This window comes from Microtus pennsylvanicus, chromosome 1 (genome assembly GCF_037038515.1).
Source record: "Microtus pennsylvanicus isolate mMicPen1 chromosome 1, mMicPen1.hap1, whole genome shotgun sequence".
Lineage (NCBI taxonomy): Eukaryota > Metazoa > Chordata > Mammalia > Rodentia > Cricetidae > Microtus > Microtus pennsylvanicus.
In genome coordinates, this window is record NC_134579.1 from 54228395 (window position 1) to 54242213 (window position 13819).

Here is a 13819-nt window from a genome sequence, read left to right on the forward strand (position 1 = left end):
TATTATACTATATTAACTGTGGTTGGATTTGTTTTTTGCATGACAAAATTCAGTTTTGAACACTGGACTTGGGGACTGATCTGAAGTGTGGTTGATATACCCAGTTTCACTACATTGGAGCAAACCCCCTTTCCTAGCAGACATAAAATGCATATAGCTGCTTGGTTAGGACTTTGGGTTCACATCCCCTTCTCTGTGCTAGAATTTGGTCTGGTTTGAACTTATGCAGGTCTTGTGAATGCTGTTATAGCCCCTGTCAGCTTATGTACATGTAATGATTCTAATAATATTACTTTTTAAAAGGATGTTAAATCATATTTATAGAATTAATTCAGCTCTACCATGTAACAGTTTCTGCTCAATATTTGCACAACGATTTGCACTTCCAAAGGGCACTCCCAGAGAGAATTGAGATAATCTTAATATTTACTCTATTGGAAATAGAACTATAAAATTAAAAAATTCATATGTATCTATGCTTGTTATGATGTTATACCATGAACATAACTTAATTAAAATGTATTAAAATAGTTCCAGTTAATAATAAGGAACTTGTAATAATACTACACAATGCTTAAACATAGAATTACAGCATTAGGCCCTCACAACAATCTTTTTTGAGGAAGACAACATTGATAATCTGGAGCTGGAGAGTTCGCTCAGCTGTGAAGCGCCCTTGCTCATATAGAGGACTGGGGTTCAAGTCCCAGCACCATCAGATGACTCCCATCCGCTGGTCACTCAAGTTCCAGGGAATTTTATAGCCTCTTCTGACCTCTGCATATGCCTGCACACACATATACATGCACATTTACATATAAAAACACATGGATAATGCAAATTATCATTAAAAAGTTGATGTTTAATGGTAATTATTTGTCTAAGTCTTTTAGAGAATGCCAATGAAGAGACAGATGCATGTCTTCATGGTTCTATCAACTACTGGAGGACACTTAGCAAATAATCTATATATTTCTATAGTTCATTAGCAGTCAATATATACAATAAAGAAAGAAAAATACAGAGCTCAGGAACTTAAATATGCCAGGGCATATTTTGGAGGTGTGAATAGGAGGAAATGAAAAAATTTTCTCTCAAATTTCTTCTTGTCAAGTTTCTAGTCTAGAGAATTATTAATGTATTATCTCTAGAGGAACAGACTTATAGAATAAATCTATCATCCACCTGTCCATCCATCCATCCATCCATCCATCCATCCATCCATCATCAATTCTCACATTTATGTGATATGTGTGTGTGTGTGTGCGTGAGATTATTAGCATGTCTTTAAGCTATGATCCAGCTTGTTTAGTAATAGCTGCCTCTCATGTGAAGGTCTGAGAATCTAGTAGTTCAGTCCGTATAGTCCATGATTCTGCATGTCTCAGTTGGTCTTCAGTATATTCCAGAATTCTTTAGAAGTAGACTCTAATGCCAGTGAAGGAATGGACTTGTTATTGAGAGTGAGAACAAGGAAACAAAAAGCTAGCCCTCTACCTTCTTCCGTGTCATATATATGCTTTCAGCAAAAGATGTGCTACAGATTAAAAGTGGATATTCCCACTTTAAGGATCCAGCAAGCTTCCTTTTTTTCATTATATATATATATATATATATATATATATATATATATATATATATATATATATATATATATATATATGCTGTCAAAGAAAGTGTGCTTTACATCCACGGTGAATTTTTCCACTTCAAAATATCTGGATTAAAGTTTTATCTTCCGAACTCCAAAATTCAGATAGAAGTGAATGTTTCTACTTCAAATGATTTAATTGAGAAAAAAATCTTGACAGATGGGATCAGACATTTGGATTTTAGTTAATTTCAGATCTAGTCAACATAAAAACTAAGAATAGACATGAAACAATTTATATATGCCCTTTAGTTCAGCAGCAGCTATCAAATATTTGATCTCACTGCCATTCTCCATTCTCTTTCCCCCATTCACAGTACATAGTCTCTGTCTCTGTCTCTCTGTCTCTCTGTCTCTTTCTCTCTCTCTGTCTCCCTCTCTCTCTCTGTCTCTTTCTCTCTCTCTGTCTCTTTCTCTCTCTCTCTCTCTCTCTCTCTCTCTCTCTCTCTCTCTCTCTCTCTCTCTCTCTCACACACACACACACACACACACATCCACAACACACACACGCATACATATACACCTATGGACATACAAGCCATTTTGAAGATATTTTTAGACTGAGTTTCATATGTTGGAAAATTGTATCTCTACAGGCTCAGAAAGCTTATCAGGAATAAACAAATGTGTGTCTATGAGAATACCAGTAGCTGCCTGAACATCACTCAATGTTGACATGAAGCCACGATAGGATCAGAACCTGCTTCTGCTATCTTAATGTAAGTTTGGGCCTCTCCCATCCTCTTTAGAACTCTCCACTCAGCATTTCAGTGGCAAAGGTGTAGCTGAGCTAAAGAGCTGTCATGTGAATGGAAAGAGTTCAGTGACAGTGCTGTGAATCACAGGCCAAGCGTGTCCAAGGGTGAGCCTTCATGCATTTCGTGCTATATTGAAAAATAAAAGAGAAATTGGCCAGTCTAGTCTTAAGCTTTTAGAAAATAAAAATTTGAGACTTAACATTGCTTCAATTTATTTTATATAATTTGAATATATAACTCAGAAAAATAGGATACATCCTGTTAACATTTGTAAATTGAATACTTAAATTAAGGAGAAATAACCTTTTATACTTCTGGCTTTTACACTAAAATTTCACGTAGGAGGCTTTTTACTACTCTGTGTACTTCAAAGTAAAATAAACTACATATGTTTAATATTCCTTAAATTTTTTAAGTATTATAAAATCTATTAATTGATATCAATATAATATAGCAAAAACCAGTAGGGTCATTAGGAATCACACTTTTTGTTATGAGGTGATTTGGCTTTTTGTTACCCCCATCATCCACGCATGATGTTCTTCTGATTCTTTCAATATTTAAAATTTTATTTTTAATGTATTAGAAATACATATAATGTCAAACGCAAACATTTCCCTCCAAATCTATCTATCTATCTATCTATCTATCTATCTATCTATCTATCTATCTATCTATCATCTATCTATCTATCTATCTATCTATCTATCTATCTATCTATCTATCTATCTATCCATTTATCTATCTATGCATCAGTCTTTCTATCCATGTATCTTTTTATGTATCCTATCCATTCATCTATCATCTGTCTGCTATATAGCTATCTCTCTATATATGTTATATATAAACTTTATTGGAATATAAATTGAAATGAAATTTGGAAACTAGACCTTCCAGCCCTACATAAGAATCTGAGAGTGTACTTGACACTTTGGAAAACCTGAAAGTCCTACTGTTAATACTAATTAAACTAAAATTTTCATAAATCATTGACTTAGACATTTTGCGGAAGAAAAGAAAATACTGTACAGCAGCATCTCTTAAAGTGTTGCCCTGGGACCATCAAAATCAGAGTCACTGACAGGTTTGTTTTGAATCAACAATTGATAAATATTCTTTCATAATTGATATGCATTTTAAATTTAAGAAGCACTTAAATAGAAAACATGAAAGAGTATTCATCTACAATATATAAAAATTCTCTTTTGTTAGATTACATCTATATTTCTTGTCCAAATACTGAAGAGATTCCTTCAGTAGTTCTTGAATATTATGAGTGAAATCAAAGCATTCCTGTGCTCATCCTTATTTTTATTTATCAATAGATTCATCTTATTTATTATTATTATGTGTACATATGAAAGTGGGAGGAAATGCTCAGTGACAGTCGTAGATGTCGAAGGAGAGCTTGAAGAGCTGGTTCTCAACTTCCCCTTTATTTGCTATCTTGTTGACAGGCTAGCATGGCAAGCTTTTGAACCTGCTGAGTTATCTCCCTCTCAGCTTCATCTCCTGAGCTTAAATTTTGACATGGGTTAATGTTTAGAACCAATTTTGCTAAAATTTGAATTAGTTAAATTTAAATTTAAACAGAATTATTGTTTTGTGTCACATTTTGACTGTTATAAATACTCTCCTCTACTTTTGTTGTTCCATCTTCTGAATCACATTATCCATACATTGAACCTCCTGTCACTGATGTTTATTATTTGAGTGACTTGCATATGTTCATTATTTGAGTGAGTTGAGAAACCTCAGTCATGGATCTGTCTTTAGGAATTGAGGTGTTAATATATTTGTTGGTATAGTTTAGTGATTGGAAACCTACTCAGGAAAGAAGCAGTTTTTAAGCTTGATTAATTATAAACTATGTGTATAAAAGCTCTCACACTCTCTGAGCAGTATAGAAACTAGCTTATATAATGTGGCCATTCTTGAGTTCTTAAAGATGACGTAGGCAGCAGAATCAACTATGTAATGTACACATTTCTTGAAGAATGTCCTGAAATGGGGCTATGAGTGAACTGCCCACAGATGGGCACCTACAGGATCTTGAGTCAAAGCTAGGGTTTGTCTTAAATAGGCCACTGCACAGAGCCAAATTCCAAGCACAGATACAGTATATGCAATTTACAAAGTACAGAATTTATTGACCCTTAGAATGCCTAAATTTGTAGAAACCTAGAGGCTACCAATGTAATGGAGACCCAACATTTCCAAGTAAATTAAGATTTAGGGACTATTAACTGCTTATTGGAAGTTCCCCAGAAGCTTAATGGTAGAGATTGAAGACGATAGTCTGCTCATTGGTTCATTTTCTTTTTCATTAAGTGAAAAGCTCTAAATATTTTGATGTTGATAGCTAATGATTATTCAGTGAAATAACAAAGGCAAATGAATTAAGACAATTCTATACCTGACTTTGTAAATAATCTTAGTGTCTAATATAATATAAAACCTAAATACCATAATAAAATAATAAAATACCATAATAATAAACTTTTAAATAGTTAATACAATAATAAAAACAATGAGAGGTTATATTTTAATTTTTCTTTTTTCTTTTTTTTTTGAGTTGACACAGATTGACTTTATTGATTAAACAGTATACGAATTCCAAAATAAGTCATCGTTTAAAAAAATTAATTAGTTTTTTAATACTAAAGCAACACAAGTAAATCCGTTTTTAACTTTTAAATTAGAATTCAAAGTTGAGTGGTGGTGATGTAAAAATAATTTCCCCTTGAAATGTTCCCTGAGATGGCGGCCACAAGGTTTTTCCTGCGAGACCGAACCTTTCCTTAGGAAAAGTTCAACTTCTTTTGGGGGGGTCCTCCAGGAAGCGGTGGGCTGTGCGGCACCCCTTGCCTGTGCTAGGAAGAGAGGAGCGCCTGGGTCCCCACCTGGAACGTGTGCTCTGGGCTCTGAAGATACGTGCAAGCCAACTAGGCGAAGCTGTGCTCAAACCCTTTTCAGTATACATTTTCCCTGTAAAATGTAATAAGGATAATATTGATATTTTAATTATAATATCAACCTAGCAATTTTAGGTAAATATTAGTTTGGTCTAATGAATAGATAATGATAATTTTGCTCTTCATCATTCATATATTTGTGCATAAAACAATGACAATCAATTAATGTGATATTTCCAATTTCTTTTCCTCAGTTTTTTTAAAAGTTATAATTTTCATACTTTCATAATAACATTTTATCTATATAAGTAAAGGAGTTTTACCTAAAAACAACTTTTAAAAAAAAATTGAGAAGAAAATGTCTGCTAATCACACTGCTACCTTATTTGACATAACTTCCTGATAGCATTTTAAAGTACACGTTTCATTGTATTTATGTCTGCTTTTGAAAGAGACATGTTTTCATGAAAATATTTCATTTCAGTTTTATGTAAGATTAGATTTATGTTTAAAAGAAATTTTGAACAATAGTGCTTTTTTCTTTTTTATGCTTTTTTTCTTTCTGGGGGGAACTTTAGACAAAAACCTTTGACCATATTCTTTCTCTTCCCTCAACTTATCCCAGATCACCCCTCCAGCCACTTTCAGTAGTATATGCAACTTGCATACTTGGCGTGAACCAAACATAATATAATGCTTTTTTAGCCTTTGAAATATTATTTCTATTTATTTATTTATTTATTTATTTATTTATTTATTTATTTATTTATTTATTTTTATGTGCTTTGGTGTTTTGTTTGAAGGTATGTCTGTATGTTGTTTGATAGGATGTGTGTGTGTGAAGGTGTTGGATCTCCTGTAACTGAAGTTCCAGACAGCTGGGAACACCTCATAGGTGCTGGGAATTGAATCCAAGTCCTCTGGAAGAACAGTCAGGGCTCTTAACCAGTAGGATATCTCTCCAGTCTGAAATATGATTTCAAATTTTCCAATAATTAAAAATATTATCTCTATTTGCTTTCTTAAATTGAAAGAAAAAATAATTTGGAAACTGAGTTTTTCATTAATCATTGTCCAATAATTGGAGCTTCATAAGAAAATTTGCTTTTTTCCTATGAAATGAGAAAATCTCTATGTATATGTATATGTTAGTATGGGTTTGTGCATCTAAACATACTTCAGAGATGCTCTTGTCCTCCCCATCCAATGCTAGGATTACAGATGTGTGTCCTCAGGCTAGGCTTTATATGTGGGTCCTGGGAAATGAACACGTGTACCCACACTTTGGTGATAGACACTTTACCGACAAACCCATCTTCTAATCTCTGAAGTGAATCTATGTTTAAATTAAGGTTCTTTCTCTGACTGGGGATATTTGCTTTCCCATAGCTCCCCAATGTGTTTATTACAATGTCCATGGGTACATTTTAATTTTGTTATAATTTACTGACAACATTTCTGCCTGAACTGTAGCACTTTCTGTCTCAGCACTTATTCTAGGCAGTTAATTTGCGCAGATATTGTAAGACAGGCTCCAGGAACATGCAGGCAAGCCAGTGTCCTATCACTCTTGCTGCTGTGACTGTTACTGCTGTCACTGTTGACGCAAAGCTGGTTTCACCTTCTCTGCATATTCCACTCTCCTATCAGACTCACTCACAGATCACAATGTCAAATTGAAACTGTGCACGTTCAAGACAGCCAGAAAGAATGGCAAAGTAAACACAAGTGATTCTTCACACTGTCTTCTCTATTTCTACACATGCTTATCATTTTATCTTTATATCATAGGTCTTGGAATATTAGAATTGAATCCGCAGCCTCACCAACCATCTAGATTCTAGATTAAATTTGCAAGAGGTTAGTTTAGAGTATTAAAATTACAATAGAATCTTAGTTACTTTTTTAGTGTAGTTTTTTTTGTTGTTGTTGTTATGTTTTGGTTTTGAGACAGGAGCTCAAGGAATAGCTCTTATTAGCCGATTAGCCTGGACCTTCCTTGGGCCAGGCTAGCTTTGAACTCACTGACTTTCTTTTGTTTTTGCTTCCTGAGTGCTAGGATTATAGGCATGCAACATCATGCCTCGTGAATCCTTAGTATTTTTTTTTTTGTCACTGAAACCTATCATAATTTTACCTTTGCCCATGTTGTGAGGGCAGTTAGTACTTTCAGGTCATGAATAGGCAAGCCTTATAGACTGCAAAAGCAGTGCTCCTTTAAGAATTATTTTACCTTTAGGAACTTCTGGTTACAGGCTATGGCAGTGGTTCCTACCTGTGAATTTGGTGGAAAAATCTTTGAAAAATTAATTTTGAATTTTTACTACATGATACTGTCAAATAAAACTCTGTGGTTTCTATATTAGTAGCGTATTGTTCGTTTGAATTATAAGTTTCTTAAAAAATAATCTACTACTTTTGACCCTACAATCTAAATACAAATACATAATAATCTTTAAATTGATGAATTGAGTTCAATAGATATGAAACAGTATTATAATTACATTTTAAAGTGTAATTACATAAATAAAGTGTGATAATCTATTTTATAATTATAGGTTTCTGTGATTGTTCCTCTTTCTATACTAATTATAAGATGCATGTCTGCTGTTTAAGGTATGAATTATTGAGAAAGATTGGTCATCAACAGTGTCATGCCATGTTTATATTTGAATACAACAAAACTCCTTAATTACTGTTGTTCAAGTACACAAAAACCACAAACACAGAGAACCTGTCTCAAAAAGCCAAAAGTTAAAAGTAAAAATAAAAGAAATAGCGGTTAAAATAAAGCCATGTAAAGATGAAAAAATACACAGATAATTTTGATACTGTATGTTATTATGCTCTCTTTGAATTGTTTGAATGCTGAGGAAGGAGAAATAGCTCCTAAAAGATACTTGTTTATAAATGCTGCTAAACTAATCCAAGATGGGTATTTTGAAAATATCTTGACTTCAAAATTGAAGTCAAAAGGTATGTTACTTTGGAGAAGAGATTTTGCTTTTGTTTCCACAGGAAATGAGAGGTTGTGGATTCATTCTGAGTTAAGAAAAATCAGGTTTGCCCAAAGAAGACAATGTGAGAAATCTCTGCTAGGAACAAATGGCCTGGATGTCTGAGTTCTATATCCAGAACAGATTCAAGATGCTGCCTGAGATACTCCAGTCAGTACTTGATCATAACTCTGAATTTTCTTTAGGTCCCCAGAAGAATACCAGTGCCCCCAACCAGCTGGAAGTAGTCTGGAATACTACACCCACATTACCAAAAAAATGGACTATGGATATTTTCCTTTGTTTTAAAAAGAAGAGGGGGAAGTGTGCGGGAGAATTGTCTGTATTCTGTGAATCATATTTTAAATAAACACTGATTGGCCAGTAGCCACACAGGAAGTAGAGATGGGGTGATGAGAACAGGAGTATTTTGTGAAGAAGGAAGCTCTTTTGGCAGTACTGCCCAGACCACCGAAGAAGCAGGATGTGACCTGCCCCACCGAAAAAGGTACTGAACCATGTGGCTAACATAGATAAGAATAGTGGGTTAATATAAGCTACAAGAGCTAATAAGAAGCCTGAGCTAATTGGCTAATCAGTTTATAATTTATGGAGACCTCTGTGTGATTTTCTTTGGAGGAAAATGGCTGTGGAATCTGGTGGGAGGACAGAAGTCAGGCAGGACAGAAACCTCGGGTAACATATGGTCTCTGAGGGAATTTTTAAATTTTATGTAATCTGCTCTCACGATTCTTAGGACTTTTCCCTCTGTGGTTAGAGTTGTTTTGAGGAAGTTCTTGCCCATACCCATAGCCTGAAGTACTTTTCTGTGTTTTAGTTACACAGTTTCAGGTTTTCAACTGAGTTCTTTGATACATTTCTATTTATTTTATTTTATTTTTAATTTTTAAGACAAGGTTTCTCACTGTCACCACAGCTGTCCTGTAACTCATCCTGTAGATGAGGCTAGACTCAACTTGTATACTAGCTCATATCTGCCTCCGTAGTGCTAGGATTAAAGGTATTTGTTAAAGTTATTGAAGTTTATTTTTGAATAGCCTAAATAGAAAAACAAAGCGAATTATATTCTTCTGCAAATTTGCAAACACCTTTTATCAAATAATCTTTACCCACTGTATGTTTTTGACAACTTTGTCAAAAATCAAGTGCCTCGATGCCTTGCTGGCTTTTTTCTGGGTCCTATATTCTGTTCTTTTGTACTACCTTTCCTTTTACATGCCGACATTAGGTTGTCTTTGTGACTATAGTACTTTAGTATAATTAGAAAGCAGGTCTTGTGATAACTCCTCTCATGTTCTTTTTGCTTAGGATTGTTTTGGCTAGTCATAGAATTTTGTGTATTGACCTGAGTGATTGGTTTATTTTAATTAGTCCTTCAAAGAATAACAGGATATACATAATGGAGGAAGCCCTGTGTGAGGGATGTCCTGAGTAAATGTGTGTTTTGACATAGGCATGGCCCTGACAAGGATTCCTAAGTCTTTAAAACATGGGACAATTGGCTAAGCCATTATTAATGTTACCAAGGAATGGCGTAGCTTTTCTCTAGAGAACATGTATGAGTATTTGGGGGTCACTTACTGATCAATGTGCGCAAAGAGGAGCAAAAGCAGCTTCCTCATCCCAGATGTTTGTACCCTGAGACTACTGACCTACAGAGGCCTTCTGCCAAAATTAGTTAACCCTTCATCATTACCACTCCCTGTCCCATGCCCAAACAACACTGTAAATATTCTGAAGTTTTCACAAGTAGTGGTCATAGTAGTAGAAGCTCAGCTGATCCCAACCTTACTGTTTGTGTAGTATCTGTGTTTCTTTCTTTTCTTCATTCCTTCACTATGTGTACTCAAGGTTCTAGCATCCAAAATTTGGGCATTGTGGAAACATCAAATTTTGATGGAGATTTTATAAAAGTTACATGTTGTAATATGGGGAGCGGCGGCGGGGCTGCGTCCCCAAACACCCCAGCCACCTGGCTCCGCCCGGCTAGCTCAGTCGGTAGAGCATGAGACTCTTAATCTCAGGGTCGTGGGTTCGAGCCCCACGTTGGGCGCCAAAATGTAGCGGCGTAAACGAATGCAGACAGTTTGTAAAGATATATATATAGTTTTAATGTAGAAAAAGACTTACAGAACCACCGTTCCCGCGGAGACCAGGAAAGTAGAAGAGACCGCTCGGAGCACGCTCGCCAAATTTATAGGCAGACATTAGCCCGAGGCGAACACGCCCCCTAAGGGGCGGGACTTATCCCTACAGTTACACATGGACTTTTCTAGACCAGGAACACTGAAAATCTTTACATGTTTTAAGTATCAATGTAGATTTACTTTTTCAGTGTCTTGACATTTTCATTGTAGAAGTTTTTCTATCTCTTGATTAATTTTATTCCTAAATAATTCCTTTTTTTGAATCTATTATAAAGATGTTTTTGCTTTTTGAGTTCGTTTTGGTATGTATTTACTGATTTTGTATCCTGTAACTTTAATGAAGGTGTTTATTAGAGACAAGAGTTTTCTGATAAGTTCTGCAGGTTATTTTAAGTGTAGAATTATGTTGTCTGCACATAGGGTTAAGTCTTTTCTTATTTGTTTAACTTCTTTTCTTATGCATTTTGTGATTTTATTGTCTTTCTGCATTGAACTAGAGAGGTGAGAGTGTGTATATCCTTGTTTTGTTCCTGATTTTAGAGGAAATGGTCTCAATTTTTCACTGTTTAGTATCAAGTTGGTTCTAGATTATTTTTTTAAAAAAAACATGCTCTTCATTATTTTCAGGTATGACCCATCTATTTCTAATAGCCACATGACTTTTATCCTGAACACTTTTTGAAATTTTTAAAATTGATTTTCTTACCTATTGAGGTGATTATGTCCAGAAGATACTTTGCATCATTTTATTTTCATATGATAAATTAAACTTTCAGTTTCAAGATAAAATCCACTTGGTGATAATGAATATTCTTAACGTATTCCTAAATTCAGTTTGTAAGTATTTTGTTGAGAATATTTATGTCTCTGCTTATAAGGATAATTAATCTGTGGCTTTCTTTTTGTTGTGCTTTATTCTGTTTTGGTATCAAGATGATACTGGTTTCATAAAATAAATTTGATAGTGTTATATCCTCTCCCTGTTTTTATAGAACCACTAGATTCAAAGACCCTTTCCCACAGTAAACTCTGGAATTTCTGGAGCCAAAACCCTTGTCATCAGTGATGCCAAGGTCACAAGAGTCAAAGCCTCAGTATGCCCCCAACATATTGCTGACTTACTGTTGTAGTTAATAATGTGTCCTAAATCAGCTAGAGTATTTAATATATATCCTGTTGGTACAAGCAATCATTATGCATCAGGATTTTTATGCAGGCTATTTTGGCAAGCATTAAGCACATGAATGCTGTTTCAGTTTTACTTATCAAGAAATAGTACATGTAAGAGTTCAAAAGGTAACATTTTGAGAAAGAATGTAAAATTGGGTGGGTAGGGAGGTGGAGAGGAACTAGAAGGACTTGGTGGCAGGGGAAGAATAAGATCAAAATATATTTAAATTTAAAAATTGTTTCAAAAATAAAAAATAATAAAAATTATCATTGATCAATAAAAGAATATGTTTGGTAATTCATTAAATTGTATAATTGAGAAATTAATTTTAAGTTTTAAAATATATTTAAAATCTCATTTTTTCAGGCTCCTAAGCTGACTCTGTCTACTGTGTTGGGACTTACAGTTTATGGTTGTTTTCTTTGATCCATTATAATGTGAAGGCTAGACTAGAACAGTCTTCCTCATCTGGACAGAAAAGAGTATCCCTAGCTTAAAACTAGGTCTAAATCCTGAAGAACTGCAATTTAAGGAAGGTACTTATGACAGTTATAGAGGTTGGGGAAACCCAAAAACTAGTAATGAAAGAAAATCTCATCCATGAAATCATAGAACACTTAAGAAGGTGAGGTAGTCTTGTATATATGTAGAGAAAAGAGTCAGATAGTTGTCATGTTTCTGTAGTTCATTACTTTACTTTGGTTGTTCCATTATTTACCAACTTAGGAAAATGTATTTTTTGAAAAACTGGACACCAAATAGTTTGTGTTCTTAATTCTAACCAGAACTTGATATAAAAAAAATGAACTTTTGTCTCTCTTTCATTTGATTATTATTTTTTTCTAGAAAAAATAATGGAGAACCAAATAAATTCTCCATGAATTAAATCTTTTTGTAAAATCCCCATAGCTATTCCCTCCAGTGAGCGTCTGTACAGAGAAGATTTGAAGGACAGATGTAGAAAATGTTCTGAAAACCCCAGGATTGAGTAAATAATATATTTTAAAAGAGAACACTTTTTCTTTCGCAAGTAGCTGCATATCTGCTCTGGGGTGTCATGCTGGGGACCAGAAGGGGGTGATTTGGGCAACAGGGCTTGAAAACCTTCTATTACTTTGATGCCCTGAAGCAATCTCTTCAATGGGACAGGTATTTTCAAAACAGCCCTTGCTAAAAGAATCCAATTGGCTTTGTGTTGGAGTATCAGCAGCTTGAAAACTTCTGACTGTGGTTTCATTATTGGAAAAAAATACAAATGAAACTTCTGTTGAGAGAATATAGCCTCAACAGGGGTCCTGATGTGGGTCTTCGTATAATAGAAATGAAGGTAGGCTCTGTTTTAGATTGCACTAATTTCCCAACATCTGTTTCCTATTCAGCATCTTAGAACCAGTGCTCTTTACCTCAATGCTAAGAATATATTAACTTTGTAAAATAAACACAAAAAGGAATATCCCCATGTGTGTGTTTTTTTTCTCTGTGGGTGAAGAATATGGCTAATGCATTTCAAAAATAAAACATCTTTATTTGTGTTAGTTAACTGTTAAGCGAAAGAATTCCATTTTTTTCTGTTTAACACAGGCTCCTTCAAGAATGTAGAGACTAAGCGTTGTCACCTGTGCAATTGCCACAACCCCTATAGAGACACATGAAGAAGAATGCTCAGAGTAGTGTGCCCCCAAGGACCATCCAAGCATCTCACGCCTGTGCAGATCCACAAGTGTGCTTCAGTGCTTCTTGAAATGTGTATTTGTTGATCTTTTCCAGCACTTACTAACTCAGAATCTGGGCAGTGCTCTAAAAAGGAGTATTTCACGAACTTCTCAGCTAATTGATTATTTCTGCCTTAAGTTTGAAACAAATGTTTTGTTGTTTGGCTTTATTCAGTAATTCTTAGTGTACTTTTTGTTACTACGATTAGAAAAAACGAAATGTATACATGTGATTCTCTAGAGTTGCCATAACAGGCTAGCAGAGACTGGATAAATTGAGCTACACAGTTATGTTCTCATAGTCCCAGAAGGTGGATAAAGCAGTCCAGAGTCTGACATGGGTTCCTGCCCTCTCTAGTCTAAAAATAAAACTACAGTAGGGAATTATCATAGTTATAGTACAATATCTCTGGACATTGCACTTAGGGTACAGCTTAACCTACAGTTT